This window comes from Danio rerio, chromosome 8, assembly GCF_052040795.2.
Source record: "Danio rerio strain M-AB ecotype USA chromosome 8, GRCz13ab, whole genome shotgun sequence".
NCBI classification, from domain to species: domain Eukaryota; kingdom Metazoa; phylum Chordata; class Actinopteri; order Cypriniformes; family Danionidae; genus Danio; species Danio rerio.
In genome coordinates, this window is record NC_141028.1 from 60,288,663 (window position 1) to 60,303,435 (window position 14,773).

At 36.1% G+C, this 14,773-nt stretch overlaps 1 protein-coding gene across 4 annotated transcripts in view; it reads left to right on the forward strand.

Moving 5' to 3' along the window:
• Positions 1–14,773, forward strand: part of bcl2l16 (BCL2 like 16) — a 58,874-nt gene that overhangs the window by 30,463 nt on the left and 13,638 nt on the right. Inside the window, exon 2 of one of the 4 annotated variants that reach the window (XM_087262680.1) lies at positions 4,422–5,543. The exons of the other annotated variants lie outside the window; for them this stretch is intronic. The gene's annotated coding sequence lies outside the window, so the exon portion shown is untranslated. The remainder of the gene's footprint in view (positions 1–4,421; positions 5,544–14,773) is intronic. 4 annotated transcript variants of the gene reach the window in all.

Sequence of the window (14,773 nt, forward strand, 5' to 3'; positions counted from 1 at the left end):
GCCTCATGCAGTGCTCAGGTGTGAGTTTCTCACAGACTTGTCAAAATCTTGATGCTTCTGTGGGTCTCGTTTATCAAATCTGAGCTTTATTTTGCATTCTCTATTGGATTCGGATCAGGTGATTGGCTGGGCCATTCTACAGCTTGATGTTCTTTCTCTGAAAGCATATGAGAGTCTCTTTTGCTGTGTTTTGGATCATTGTATTGCTGAAATGTCCACCCCGGTGGCGTTGCGATTGGGGGGGGGGTATACTTGTTATCTAAGTACTTAAAAATATCACATACATCACGTGCATTTCACTTAACGCAGCATTTGTGTCGGGTAATGAAATAATCAGCAGGTGGCAGTGAGACTGTTGTCACATGGTGTTAAAAAAAATCCCGCCACTGCACTGTCATCATTCAGTCATTGTTTTGAGGCGCTGAAGCTAATGAGGTAATAATACCACTGTTTCGCCAAACTGAATAGTTCTAGCGACTGATGAAGCTTAATATTTGTTTCCACAGTATAAAATGTGTGTAGTTTTGGTGAAATAAAATAACTAATCAATAAAATGTGCGTCATATAAATTTAAATATATGCAAATTAGTCAGAAAATGTAAACTGCATTCGCTTACTAGATATATTATAGATTTTGAATATCAATATTTTGCAAGGTATTGAATTTAGAAATGATTGGGTTGGTGGTTGGCAGAGCGGACAGACTTATTTCCTCCGACCCTAGCAACGGCCCTGGTCCACCCTGGTTTCATCTTCATCCTCCTGCTAATGTAGATGTTGGACTGAAGCAGCTGATATTCGTTTACACTGAGGAAGGTCAGAGGCTTGCTGAAGAACTACTGAGAGATTTCAGCTGCTGTCTGGGCTTTCCCTGCTGAACTACACCTCCCTTTCTTCATGTGTTCAATACTTTTTCCTTTCCGTCATTTCATTTTATTACACAGAACTTCATTTGTAAACTAATTAGATTTGTTTTCTTTTGTATATATGGATTCATTTGATTGTTGCCAACCTCTGGTGGAAGTTTCAAGTCAACAGGACTTTAATAATGTTCTCTAAGAAAAATTGTGAAACATAGTAACAATATACTAATCCATACTAAAAACATGCTAACAAACATACCAATCATACTAGCAACATGCTAATTCATGCTAACAACATGCTAGTTTATACTAGAAACATGCTAGCAACATGTTAATTTATACTAGAACCATGCTAACAACATGCTAATTTATGCTAAAACATGCTAGCAACATACTAATACACACTAGAACCATGGTAATTTATGTTAGCAACTGCCTAGTAACCACTCATAACACCTTAACAACCGCCTAGCATCATCTTGGCAACCACTTGGAACACCTTAGCAACCACCTAGCAATACCTTAGAGACCACTTAGCAACTGCCAAGAAATGCCTTAGCAATCGCCTAGAACACCCCAGCAACCACTCAGAACACCTTAGCAACCACCTAGCAATGTCCAGCAACCACTCAGAATATCCTAGCAACAGTCTTAGCAACTACCTAGCAACACCTTAGCAACCACTCAGAACACCTTAGCAACTGCCTAGCAAAACCTTAGCAACCACTTAGTAACAACTTAGGAACCACCTAGCAACAATTCATAACACCCTAGCAACCACCTAGCAACACCTTACACTCAGAACACTCAAGCAACTACCTAGCAACATCTTAGCAACCACATAAAACACCTTAGCAATGCCTTAGTAACCACTCAGAACACCCTGGTAACCACATAACAACGACTTAATCACCACCTAGCAACCATTCAGAATACCCTAGCAACACCTTAACAACTACCTGAAAACATCCTTACAACTGCCTAGCAACGCTTTAACAACCAGTCAAAACACCCTAGCAACGTGTTAGCAACCACTCAGAACACCCTAGCAATGCTTTAGCAACCAATTATTTAAACTTTAAAGCTACTTCAGACATTCAGACGGGGTTTGATTTTATTGCGCAGAACTTCATTTGTACACTCTTTAGATTTGTTTTCTTTGCATATGCAGATTTATTTAGTTGTTATCAACATCTGGGGAAAATGTCAACTTCTTCAGAAATATGTTTTCTGTGAAAAATGGTGACGTGTTCAACACTTACTTGCTTCACTGTATATTGTACGGTGACAGACAACCACAGGCGTTTTGCACTGCTCTGAGCGAGATGTTGCTCTTTTAAACTCGAAACCTTTGTCTTTAAACCAAAACCCGAGCCTTTTGTTTTGAATTTCCTCATAGTATAAGTTTGTGTAGATCTGCACAGTTTTTCACTTGCGAAAACAGCTTGTGCAAAAGTGTGTGTCATAATAAAATACAGGCTTTGGAGATCAATAAACGCTTTTTTGCACTGAAGGATCCGTGATTTCCCCTTAACTGCTCAAACTGCTGCTCCTGCTGAGCCCACAGACACAACGGGACAACAGCACTTATACTTTAAAGGACAATAACACTTTAAAGACGCTTAGGGACTGAAGACAGCAAGTGATGAAGTGTTTCAGGAATAATTCTGTCCCATTCTTCCTGCAAACAAATCCTAAGGTGAGCAACAGTCTTCATTGTCAGATTTGCTGCTTCAAATTGTGCCACACATTCTCTATTGGAGACAGGTCGGGACTGCAAGCAGGCCAGTCAACTACCTGTATCCTCCGCAGCCAGGACTGCACGGACGTCCTGGAAAAGAAGGCAGCATATTGTGCTTGAGGATTCTTGATGTAGTGCCGCCTGGTACCTAGTTCACACTAGAGGATTTTAAGCCTGATTTGAGCCCGATTTGGAAGTTAACACCTCGCAGACGGAAATCCAACATTTAGCATGCTAAATATTCCAGAGCAGTCGGCCGACTCAACCCCACGTGTGGTCAGATGTAGTGACGAGCTGCAGCCAATGAGAGAGCAGATCAGCATGAGCTGAATGCCTGTGTGTTCAGGAGCTCAACATAAACCTCTGTGATTGGTCAGAATGGGCATTGGTGCATGAGAGGAGGCTATATTAACAGTGGAACTAGAATTCTGTAACTATAAGAGTTACCATACTGCTCATTCTGACCGTTCTTATATAAACGCCATACTGTCACAACATATTTACATTCAAAGCTATTATTGAGATATTAAAATTAAGCTTTGAATGTCTGGCATCATATTTAATGACACATTACCCTAAAAATATAATCTTTTTTTGGTAATACAGCCTATAAATACGTAGTTAAGATACTAGAACACTTAAAGGTCTCGGCTTTCATTTTCACTTTCAAACAGGAGCTATTTCACTGCACAGCATCTGCTGTTTTGAAAGATATCTGAAGTAAATTGATGTTTTTGCCATCAGAAAGTTTTGTTTATGTTAGCAGGAAGTTGCTAGGCAAGGAAATGCACACATATTTAAAGTCAGAGCGAAAAGTATCAGACATGCATGCAGTCATTTTAACCAATATGGTAATTTAAGGCAGAAATGCTCAGTTCTTTACTGTTTTGTAATAAAAAAAAAAAATAACAATGTCAGAAAGAAATACACATAGTTAGAAAACGGCAGGGTGTTATAAATATGTTAGTTTTATTTCAAAGAGTTATAAAATTACAAAAATTAAAAACTCTCTGTGTATCTCTCCACTGGAGCCTGCAGATGAGTGATTAATCCGCTGATGAATCCGCTGATTTGACGATGTTTTTAAATGCTTCCTCCAAAGTTTGAAACGCTGTCAGTGATGTCATCAGCACACAAGCAGCCAATAGTGTTCAGCTTTTTCTGACGACTCCTCCCTCAAATTTTCATTGGCTGTGGTTTGGTAGCTTGAATGAGCTGTTGGGGAATGAGTTGTTGTCAGATCATGTAGTGTGTGACCCCCCTCTTGTGGATCATTCGCAGAGTGTTGCGTAGTGTGAACACCACAGAGATTAAACGACACAAAGTCAAGTCATGTAGTGTGAACGGCACAGCGATCTGCTGATGTTTAAAATCCTGTAATGTGAACTAGGCTTGAGGGATCAGAGATTCAGCCTAGGTTGACGACCTCGTCCTTTACGCACTGAAATTCCTCCAGATTCCTTGAATCTTTGTTGATGTTCTGCACTGCTGATGGTGAAATATCCTCATGTCTTCCTCTCTTTCTTTGAGGAACATTGTTTTTAAACATTTCAATCATTTTCTCACGTATTTGTTGGCAAACTGGTGATCCTCGGCCCATCTTTGCTCCTGAAGGACTAGACCTTTCTTGGATGCTGCTTTTGTAAATCATAACTACAATCACCTGTTGACATCACCTGTTTCAAATCACATCGTTAACTAATTTACCCTGATTACTGCCCTAAACAGCTCCTGTCCCAATTTATTTTGAATGTGTCGCAGGTCTGAATGACAGGAAAGAATGTATATTCATTCATTCATTTCAACCGCTTTTCCAGGGCCGGTTTATGGGGGCAGCAGTCTTAGGAGAGATCCCCAGACTCCCCTCTCCCCAGACACTCCCTACAGCTCCTCCAAGGGGATCCCAAGGTGTTCCCAGGCCAGTCAAGAGACATAGTCCCTCCAGCGTTTCTTGGATCTTCCCCGAGGTCTCCTCCTGGTAGGACATGCCTGGAACACCTCCCTAGGTAGGCGTCCAGGAGGCATCCGAAACAGATGCCCGAGCCACCTCAGCTGACTTCTCTGGATGTGGAGGAGCAGCGGCTCTACTCTGAGCTCCTCCCAGGTGTCAGAGCTCCTCACCCTATCTATAAGGATGCGCTCTGCCACCCTGCGAAGGGCACTTATTTTGGCTGCTTGTATCCAAGATCTTGTCCTTTCGGTCATGACCCAATGCTCATGACCATAGGTGAGAGTAGGACCATGGATGGACCGGTAAATCAATAGCTTTGCCTTTCAGCTCAGCTCTTTCTTTACCACAATGGACCGGTACATCGACCGCATTAACGCTGCACCAATCCGCCTGTCAGTCTCACTCTCCATGCTCAAGAACAAAACCCCAAGATACTTGAACTCCTTCTCCTGGATATGGCAAATCACCTTTTCCAGTGGAGCACCATGGCCTCGGACTTGGAGGTGATTCCTATCCCAACCCACGTCACACTCGGCAGCAAACCACCCCAGTGCATGCTGAAGGGTCATGTTCGATGAAGCCAACAGAACAACATTGTCTGCGAATAACAGATGAAATCCTGTATGTATGTGTGTATATGTGTGTATGTGTGTGTGTGTGTGTGTGTGTGCAGACAGTAATTGGGATGCCACTAGTTTTCCCCCAATTGTGAGCAGTCGGAGACAAAGCGTGGATCATTGAATGTGCTTTAGAGTAATGAAAGAGAAGCGCTTGTCCTTTGTTTGGACTGGTGTGTGTGAGCGCAGACACAGAGAGAACCCTGTCTTTTGATGCTCGGAGGGGATCGAGCTGCAAGGTGCGACCGGCGTTTTAAATGATTGGAAGATTCGGTGTAATTTCTTCCATTCAGTGGTGCGACTTCACACTGCGAGAGTAATGGAGGCCTGAGAGCATCTGGATGACCGCTACTGTCCTGCTGCTGGGCCGGGTAATCAGACACACACGCACTGTCACCTTCAACTCTCTGTCAACAGCAGTGTAAAAAAACAACACTCATCTGCACATTTACACTCAATAGTGAATCACTAAAGCTAATGAATCACTAAAAAAACACTTAAATTTTATCTACTTATTAATTTATTTAAAATATTTTTTTCCATTTATTGTTATTAATGCTTTTATTTTTTTGTTATTTCAATTAATCAATTTTTATTTTATTTATATTTTATTTTTTTAGTTTTTAAATACAAATTTTTTATTTTTTATTTTATTTATATTTTATTTATTTATTTATGCACATTTAGTTATTTATTTGTATATTAATGCATTCATTGTTGTTTATTTATGCATTTATTGTTTTTTTTTTATTTTTTATTTTACTTATATTTTATTCATTTACTTTTATTATTTACTTATTTTGATTATTTATTAATGCATTTGTTATTATGTATTTTTGCATTTATTGTTTTATTTTATTTTATTTTTTATTTTTATTAGTTATTTTTGCATTTATTGTTTTATTTTTTTATTTTTTTATTTATTTTTATTATTTATTTTTGCATTTATTGTTTTATTAATTTATTTTTTTATTATTTATTTTTGCATTTATTGTTTTTATTTATTTCTTTTTTAATAAAAATGCACATTTTTTTATTTTTATTATGTATTTATTTTTAATATTTATCAGTGCATTCATTGTTATCTATTTATGCATTTATTGTTTTTATTTACTTATTTTTAAATTAATATATATATATATATATATATATATATATATATATATATATATATATATATATATATATATATATATATATCTTTTTATTTATACACGTTTATTTATTTTTATTATTTATTTATTTTTATTAGTAATCAACCATTGTTATTTATTTTTCCATTTTTTGTTTTTATTTATTTTTAAATTAATTTATACATTTTATATTTATATTTGATTTTTTTATTTATGCACATTTATTTATTTTTATTATTTATCAATGCATTCATTATTTTTTATTTATTCATTTAATGTTTTTGTTTATTTTTTCATAAATTCTTTAATTTTTTATTTTATTTTTTTATTTACGCACATTTACTTTTGAAAATATTTATTTATTTTTTATAATTTATTAATGCATTGTTATTTCTTTATCTATTCATTGTTTTTATAGCTGTTAATTTTTTATTTTGCATTTATTTATTTACTTGTGCACATATATTTATTTTTATTATTTATTAATGCATTCAAAATAAATGAATGCATTAATATTCATGCAATAACTGTTTTTATTTATTTATTTATTTATTTTTCTATTACTTTAATAATGCATTCATTTATATTTATTTGTTGTTTTCATTTATTTAAATTAATTTATTAATATTTAAATGTGTGTGTGTGTGTGTGTGTGTGTGTGTGTGTGTGTGTGTGTGTGTGTGTGTGTGTGTGTGTGTGTGTGTGTGTGTGTGTGTGTGTGTGTGTGAATGAGAGTGTAATACATATGCAGGAATAGTTGGCGGTTCAGTCCACTCTTTCAACTCCTGATGAATAAAGGGAATAAGCCAAAGGAAAATTAGTGAATATTTAAAGGTGCCATATAATGGCCATCCAGATATAGCATAGCTGAATAATCTTGCTTGTTTGTACCTTTAGAAATGCACCATGTTTTAAAAAGTGTGCTCAGAAACAAATGGTGGTGTCTCTTCTTCAATACACTGAAGTGGATCTAATAGGTTCAAGTACAGGTATTTTTAATACACTTTTAAGTTTTGAAGAACATGAGTAATTGGACACCTGGTAGAAGTGTTTCAGTCGCAGATGTTGAGGCTCATTTTAACCTGCGTCTGCCTCCACACATCTTTTATACACTCAGTATCTCCTTTATGCTCTTTATCCTGCTCTTAATGTGTCAATAGGAGGACTTAGCCATTGTTTGAGCTTAGCACCGGAGACCTAGCGAAGCCATTAGCCTAGCAGCAAGTCCCAAACAGCTAAATTACCCTCTTTCTCTTCCCGTCTCATCTCTGTTCTTAAAGTAATGACACGGGGAAAATTTCCCCCTCTTTTCTCCCGCTCGATGCCGTCCTCCACTTTGGCAGGGTGAACGGTGAGAGTCGGGGCTTGAAAATGAGCGATAGTTTGAGCCGGGAGGAGGGAAATTGAAGACGCCCTCTGTGAAATACAATAAAAACATCCTGTAATTTGCAGCGACTTTCTACTCTTCTCTCTATCAAATCAGACGCGCTCAGCCGGTGATCTGTATTCACTCCTTCCCTCAAAACCTCCTTCTCTTTCCCTCCTTCTGTGCCACAAAAAAGATTATTGACGTCTGCTGAAACCCATTTTCAGAAATCACAGCGAATGGAGGGGAAAACGTTGGATAAAACCATTCTGGATGTGCCAGGAACCAAACAAAAAGCTCGTCTGGAAGATTGTGTTCACTTTACAGACGGTTTACTAAGCATACAGGCAAACCTGGGTTAAAACTCAGGACTTAAATATTGGTATTTTCAATAACCTTCAATCCCAAAATTGTACATGTTCGTACCACAGGGGTTTTCAGTCTTATAGACCTTCAAATATAATCACGACCATGTGAGAGACCCTAACATGTAAAACAATAATCATAAACTGCTCATATTTCACCATTCACAGACATTTCCACTTTATTATTCGAGTTTTTTTGGAGCTTAATCTCTCTTTTTTGCCAGGTTTTCAATTTTTAGACACCTAAAATATGATTGTGACCAAATTAGAGACCCCAACATATAAAAGCATATCATAATCTGCTCATATTTCATGATTCCTGGATATTTTCAGCTGATTATTTACATTTTGTGAGCTTAATTTTTTGGAGGGTTTTCAATATTTTAGGCCCTCAAATATGACTGACAAAGTGAGAGACTCCAACATGTAAAATAACACATCTTAATCTGCTCATATTTCACGATTCATGGATATTTTCAGTTGATTATTTACATTTTGGGAGCTTATTCTCTTTGATAATTTTTTTTTTTTGCAGGGTTTTTAATTTTTTAGACCCTCAAATGATCGTGACCAAATTAGAGACCCTAACTTGTAAAAGCATATCATAAACTGCTCATATTTCATGATTCCTGGATATTTTCAGTTTATTATTTGCGTTTTTGGAGCTTAAACTGTCTTTTTTGACAAGGTTTTCAATATTTTAGGCCCTCAAATATGACTGTGACCAAGTGAGAGAATCCAACATGTAAAATAACACATCTTAATCTGCTCATATTTCATGATTCATGGATATTTTCAGTTTATTATTTACGTTTTGGGAGCTTAATCTCTTTGATAACCTTTTTTGGCAAGGTTTTTTTAATGTTTTAGACCATCAAATATGATCGTGACCATGTGAGAGACTCTGACAAGTAAAACAATAATCATAAACTGCTCATATTTCATGATTCACAGACATTTTTTTTTATTATTTGCGTTTTTGGAGCTTAAACTGTCTTTTTTTACAAGGTTTCCAGTCTTTTGGACCCTCAAATATGATTGTGACCAAATGAGAGACCCTAACATATAAAAGCATATCATAAACTGCTCATATTTCAGGATTCCTGGATATTTTCAGCTGATTATTTACATTTTGGGAGCTTTATTTTTTGCAGGGTTTTGAATATTTTAGACCATCAAATATGATTAAGACCAAGTGAGAGACTCCAACATGTAAAAAACAATATCTTAAACTGCTCATTTCATGATTCATGGATATTTTCAGTTTATTATTTGCATTTTTGGAGCTTAAACTGTCTTTTTTGACAAGGTTTTCAATATTTTAGGCCCTCAAATATGATGGTGACCAAGTGAGAGACTCCAACATGTAAAATAACACACCTTAATCCGCTCATATTTCACGATTCATGGATATTTTCAGTTTATTATTTACATTTTGGGAGCTTAATCTCTTTGATAACCTTTTTTTGCAAGGTTTTCAGTCTTTTGGAGCCTCAAATATGATCGTGACCAAGTGAGAGACTCCAACATGTAAAAACAATATCATAAACTGCTCAATTCATGATTTATGGACATTTTATTTTATTTTATTATTTGCGTTTTTGGAGCTTAATGTCTTTTTTGACAAGGTTTTCAGTATTTTAGGCCCTCAAATATGATCGTAACCAAATTAGAGACCCCAACATGTATAAACATCATAAACTGCTCATATTTCATGATTCCTGGACATTTTCAGCTGATTATTTACATTTTGGGAGCTTGATCTCTTTGATAACTTTTTTTTTTTGCAAGGTTTTCAGTCTTTTGGACCCTCAAATGTGATAGTGACCGAGTGAAAGACCCGTTACATGTAAACAAATTATTTAAAACTGCTCATATTTCATAATTCATGGATATTTTCATCCTATTATTGGTTTTCCGGGAGCTTAATCTCTTCTTTTGCAAGTTTTTCAGTATTTTAGATCTTCAAATATGATCGTGACCAAATTAGAGACCCCAACATGTAAAAAACAACATCTTAAACTGCTCATATTTCATGATTCATAGATATTTTCAGTTTATTATTTACGTTTTGGGAGCTTATTCTCTTTGATAACTTTTTTTTGCAAGGTTTTCAATGTTTTAGACCCTCAAATATGATTTAAACCAAGTGAGAGACTCTAACATGTAAAAACAATATCTAAAACTGCTTATATTTCATGATTCATCGATGTTTTCATCTTATTGTTTACATTTTGTGAGCTTAATCTTTCTTTTTTGCAAAGTTTTCAATATTTTAGATCCTAAAATATGATCGTGACCAAATTAGAGACCCCACACATGTAAAATGCATATCATAAACTGCTCATATTTCATGATTCCTGGACATTTTCAGCTGATTATTTACATTTTGGGAGCTTAATCTCTTTGATAACTTTTTTTTGCAAGGTTTTCAGTCTTTTGGAGCCTCAAATATGATTGTGACCAAGTGAGAGACTCCAACATGTAAAAACAATATCATAAACTGCTCAATTCATGATTTATGGACATTTTTTTATTATATTATTTGCGTTTTGGAGCTTAATGTCTTTTTTGACAAGGTTTTCAGTATTTTAGGCCCTCAAATATGACTGTGACCAAGTGAGAGACTCCAACATGTAAAATAACACATCTTAATCTGCTCATATTTCATAATTCATGGCTATTTTCAGTTTATTATTTACATTTTGGGAGCTTATTCTCTTTGATAACTTTTTTTTGCAAGGTTTTCAATGTTTTAGACCCTCAAATATGATTAAAACCAAGTGAGAGACTCCAACATGTAAAAACAATATCTAAAACTGCTCATATTTCATGATTCATCGATGTTTTCATCTTATTGTTTACATTTTGTGAGCTTAATCTTTCTTTTTTGCAAAGTTTTCAATATTTTAGATCCTCAAATATGATCGTGACCAAATTAGAGACCCCACACATGTAAAATGCATATCATAAACTGCTCATATTTCATGATTCATAGATGTTTTCAGCTTATTACTTACATTTTGGGAGCTTATTTGCTCATTTTTTGCAATGTATTTTAGAACCTCAAATGTAATCATGACCATGTGAGAGACCCCAAAATGTAAAAAGCACAGCTTAAACAGCTCATAATTAAAGGGTCATGGATATGTTTATCTTATTATTTGCGTTTTGGCAGCTTAATCTCTTTTTGTTGCAGGGTTTTCAATATTTTAGACCCTCAAATATGATCGTGATCAAGTGAGAGACTCCAACATATGAAAAACATCACAGCATGCTTATATTTCTTGAGTCATGGATGTTTTCAGCTCATTAATTTTTGAGAGCTTGTTCTCTTTTGACAACTTTTTTTGAGACAGCTTTCAGTCTTTTAGTCCCTCAAATATGATGGTGACCAAGTGAGAGACCCCTAACATGTAAAATAATAAATCATAAACCGCTCATATTTCATGACTCAGGGATATTTTCAGCTTATTATTTACATTTTTGGGAGCTTAATCTTTTTGAAAACTTTTTTTGCAAGGTTTTCAATGTTTTAGACCCTCAATTATGATTGTGACCAAGTGAGAGACCTTAACAAGTAAAAAAAACACAGCTTAAACCAGCCTGATCTCACGAGGAAACGTAAGCACTTTACATTTTGTCAGTTTAGTGGCTAATTCGGCACCTAAATAGTACGAATTAGATCGTATGAATTCATACGAATTAGCCACTAAATCAAAAAGTTATGAATTGCCGTGGGATTGCATGGGCTTAAACTGCTCATATTTAAAGATTCACAGACATATTCAGCTTATTTAAGGTTATTAAGGTAACCTAATTGATGTATAATAAATAATGAACTGTGTGGAACCCAGCATTTTTTACACTGCATACAAAAAAATCATCATCCCAAGGCACTCGATAAGTATGACATGATGACATGGCTATTATTTTACAAACACCACTCTTGGGCATCTACGTATTTTGGCAAACTTGCCCTCATCAGGGGCACTTTTCAAGTGTCCTAGACTGATGATTTTTTAATTTTGTATACATTTAAGAATCCCTTATCCACAGAGCACCGACACATTAATCGAATGCACCACAGAAGCGTGTTTTGTTTGTTTCTGGACTCATAATTAATTGTTCCTTCAATGAGAAAGTGTTCATTCATGCCTCAGTCAGGGCCGCTGTGCACTTCTGCGAAACATTTCAACTTTTCAACACAGTCTACTAAGCATTTTTATTTTTTTCAGAAGCGCTGTGAACAACCAGGTGGTTTTGGACAAACATGAGATGTGCTTCAATTATTTTTTTTGGCAGCGGTGGATTTCAACATGTTGCCTTTTCATGAGCACCAATCTTACTCACCGTTCTTCTGAAAGTAATGAACAAGGTCTTCTGCCGTCTGTAGAGTTTGCAGAATTGCCTATTGAGTTCTTCAGATGGTTTCTGCAGGGCGTTCACTTACAGGGAAACTAACAATCCGTCAATTTTCGACTTCTATAGCAGGGTAGACTATTCTTTAGCACCCATGTCTTCAGCAATGCTTTTATGGGCTTTTCTGTCATTGTGCTTGAGTTGTAAGTCTACCAAATTCCAGACTAGACTTTGTGTGGCTTTATTTGAAGGGCCATTTCTCACAATTTATTTGTATAATATACAGGGCATCTGGAAAGTATTGACAGCGCCTCACTTTTTCCACATTTGTTTATGTTACAGCCTTATTCTATAATGGATTAAAATCATTTCTATCCTCAACATTCTACACACAATCCCCCATAATGACATTGTGAAGAAAGGGTTTTTGATATTGTTGCAAATTTATAAAAAAATAACATCAGTATTCTTAGCCTTTGCTCAATACTTTGCTGATGCACATTTGGCAGCGATTACAGCCTCATGTCTTTCTGAATATGATGGCACAAGCTTGGCGCACCTGTCTTTGGGAATTGTTGCCCGTTCCTCTTTGCAGTTCCTCTTAAGCTCTATCAGGTTGGATGGGAAGCAATGGTGTAAAGCCATTTTCAGATCTCTCCTGTGATGCTCAATAGGATTTAGGTCAGGGCTCTGGCCGGGCCACTCAAGGACATTCACTGAGTCGTTGTGAAGCCGCTCCATTGATATTCTGGTGGTGTGCTTTGGGTCATTGTCCTGCTGGAAGATGAACCGTTGCCCCAGTCTGAGGTCAAGAGCACTCTGAAGCAGGTCTTCAATCAGGTTGTCTCTGTACATTGCTGCATTCATCTTTCCCTCTATCCTGACTAGTCACGCCAAAGTCTGTGAATACTGATGTACATGTGATTCTTCAGCTTTTTGATTTTCCCTGCGATGCGAATGACGAGGCACGAGTTGAATTGCTCAAGTTGGACAAATCTGAACTTCAGTGGACATTCGCGCCACGTTAAACAATCAGGAGCTTTCTCTTGCAGGGCTGTGATTTTGACGTATAGCCTGTGGTGTCCCAAGAGGAAATCCTCCTGCTGACACCGGACAACAGCTCATCAAACTGGGCTGGGCTCAGTCTGAAGCTCCCCTGAGAGCTTCCATCATCCAGGTGTAGTTTCTGGAGAAGTTGATGAACTCACAGACCTGGTGCACCTCTGAAAGGATCTAGTGGACTCAGACACGGCGCCAAACGAATATACGCGGCTTTTCAGCCTTCCTAAAGCACATAAACACAGCTACTCTCTCAATAAAATCAATGCTAGCTATATTTAAACGAAACTAGAGTCACCTGGCAGACTGAAGCCCCGTCCTTGACTCGAACCCGCATCTATTGGGAGGTGAATTAGACGTGTGAATGAAGCAAATAATCTTAAAATGTTCATGCGTCTATTTACTCGTGAATATCGTGATTTATTCACGCAGCGGCTGGTGGAAGCAGAACATTACATTTTTAAGCAAATTAACCAAATTAACTCATTTAAACTTGCATCAATTAATCTGACTTAATAATCAAGATAAAATTTGTTTAACTTAACAAAAAGTTAAAGTTGAAACCTGATTAACTTTTTATAATAAGTTAAAGTAACATAAAACATGACTTTTTACTATATATATATATATATATATATGTGTGTGTGTGTGTGTGTGTGTGTGTGTGTGTGTATATATATATATATATATATATATATATATTTTTTTTTTTTTTTTTTTTTTTTTTTTTTTACAGTGTAGTTAGGAATCAATCAATCAATGGAAGAGGATCGATTCCTTACTGTTGCAATTCTTTAAACACAGACATTGGTTGTAAATATGCTAAAAGAAAGCTCAATCCAGCACAAATATTACATACTGCATGCTGCACTTACATACTGCATAGTGTTTAAAATGCATGTGCACAGATTTCCAATAGAAACAAAATCTGGACACAAGTGATCACAAGCAGTGACATAAATAAGTCTAACAGTCGACAATAAACAGACCTTCTCTTTTATTTACATCGGTAAGCACGAGAAGCATTTGAACACAACAAATCCAGGTGGAAACAGGGACATTTGATGAGTATGGTTTTCCAAAAAATCTAAAAGTTTGTAAAATGCTAGCAAAACATGTGTCGAAAAAAGAAACAACTCTACTCTAGTAATTAGATTGATCGTGTATTAATGTAACAATCATTTGTATTTAAACATCAAAATCGGAATATAAAGCGTTAAAGTGTTTAAAGACATCTGTAAAAGGGGAAAAGTCATGTGGCCGGAGCCAGAGTTGATCTAATAAAGTACGGGCATGCCATTATGGTTGTGTCATGG